The sequence below is a fragment of the Sinocyclocheilus grahami genome, unplaced genomic scaffold, assembly GCF_001515645.1.
Source record: "Sinocyclocheilus grahami isolate Dianchi unplaced genomic scaffold, SAMN03320097.WGS_v1.1 scaffold312.1, whole genome shotgun sequence".
NCBI lineage: Eukaryota > Metazoa > Chordata > Actinopteri > Cypriniformes > Cyprinidae > Sinocyclocheilus > Sinocyclocheilus grahami.
This window is the reverse complement of record NW_015505491.1, coordinates 592,299-594,308: the sequence shown is the minus strand read 5'-3', so window position 1 is coordinate 594,308 and position 2,010 is coordinate 592,299. Positions and strand designations below refer to the sequence as shown.

At 41.3% G+C, this 2,010-nt stretch overlaps 1 long non-coding RNA gene across 1 annotated transcript in view; it reads left to right on the top strand.

The window, feature by feature from the left end:
- Positions 1-2,010, top strand: part of LOC107601762 (uncharacterized) — a 23,842-nt gene that overhangs the window by 19,482 nt on the left and 2,350 nt on the right. The window lies entirely within an intron of this gene.

The following is a 2,010-nucleotide window of genomic DNA, read 5'->3' as shown; positions in this document are numbered from 1 at the left end:
CCCCCCCATCAGTATGCATTATTTATTTAGACGCTCTGCACCCTAGAGGCGGCCTGCCTTTTGCCTGTGCGCTTTTTTCATCCTCTCTCTATTTCTGTAATCCTTCCTTTTTGTTCGCGGGAGCAGCTCTCTCTCTCTGTTTATCCCCTTCAGACGTTGCACCTTCTCGGCAGCATAAATATTCTACTATTGCTGCTTTGTCTTTCCAAAATATCAGCCGGCTAAAAAAAAGGGGGAGATGCCACAGATTTGCAAACAAATCATGGAACATGTTCACAGCAGATTGAACACAGATTGACGTCTTTCACAAACAGGGGACGTCGCTGGTCATCGCATTGGTGGAATAATTGCATGTAATTCCTGCTTCCAAGAACGAACGACATGTTCCGGCTAATTCATCCAAGCTGGAGTTTTACTGAAATTACTCATGAAATAACTTTACCGAGACCAGTCATTATGCCATGAGGACCGCCATTCAGAGCGCTATACAGTAATTTGATGTTACTTTAAACAGCAGCAGCCTTGCGTTCTCTCTAAAGGAGAGCGGGCAAAGACATCGAGAGTGCAGTTGAGTTCAGCTCAGCGAGATGCATCATAGTCAACTGATAAAAGTCTGTGTTTTATCTCTCCAGGGTTGAAGACTGTAGATGTTAGCTTGACCCGACTCTCAAAAATCTCTCCTTCCACCCAAAATAAGAGCTGGCTAAGCTAAGAACATGTAAATTAGTGTATGAATATGTATAGAGTGTTACCTGTCATTTTGTAATTATCTCAAGACTGAAGTCTCTGTCTGATCTGCTTCAGATCCTGCCCGGTGGCTAAACGACTTTGATCTAATCAGTCCCAATTAATGGAGACGCAAACAAGACAACTTTAAGGCAGGTTCGTTAGCATGCATCGTGAAAGGTTACATGCCTAGGACAAGCTATGTTCATCCGTGGTGAAGGTATGGTGATTTGCCATTACAAATGGTGCTTTTCCACTGCGTGGTACGGCACGGTACGGTTCAATTTTGGTTTTTTTTCCCCACTGGGTACAGTACCTGGTACTTTTTTTAGTACCACCTTGGTTGGGGTTCCAAGTGAACCGTACCGTTACCAAAACGTGATGTGTAAACTCTGCTGATCACGGATTGGCCGGAGAGAATCGTCACTACCTGCGTCACTGAACTTGCGACACAAACACAAAAGAACCACTAGATTTAAATCAGCACAGCCAGCGAAGGATCGAACGCAACTGTTTTGAACGAGCGCACCTTTTATTAACAACCAAAAAGTTTTGTTGTCTGTTGCGGAAGAGCAGATGTTCCTCTCGTTTGATAGCAGAGGAGCAGATCCAGCGAGAGCTTGATGGGGCGACGCGGAATGAAAAGGTTTTTTTTAGGAGTCGTGGTAGTAGAGGCGGCGCAACTATAACGACATGTGAATAATCCCGCCCACTCTAAAGCGGTACTGAACTGCAGTGGAAACGCAAACCGTGCCGAGCCGAACCGTGCCGTGCCGAGTCGTACCACGCAGTGGAAAAGTGCCAAAAGTGACCAGCAGTCTTTCATTTTTTCAATAAGAGTTGGAGATTTGAGTTTAACCTTGTGCAAATTATTGTGTTGTACTTCTGTCATGATTTTCTGGGAAGTCCTGCTCACAGTGAAGTCCAAAATCCCATTTTACCTACCTGAAAATTAAACATATGGACAAATGGCATTAAATACTAATAAAAAGTTGAAATGTCATAGTATTATTAATCATATTAATTTATAGACTGCCTGGAATATAGGCTATTACCACACCGCAGGACCTTTTAAAATGAGCTAGTGAAGGTGGTTCAAGATTTACAATCTTTTGCTAATTTGTATTATTTTTAACAAAAATCTAAAATTTTAATTAAAATATATTTTTTTTCCTTTTGAAAGAAGTCTCTTATGCACACAAGGCTTAATTTATTTGGCAAACACATAAAAACAGAATTATTGTGAAATATTAAACATTTTAAATAACTGTTTTCTATTTTAAT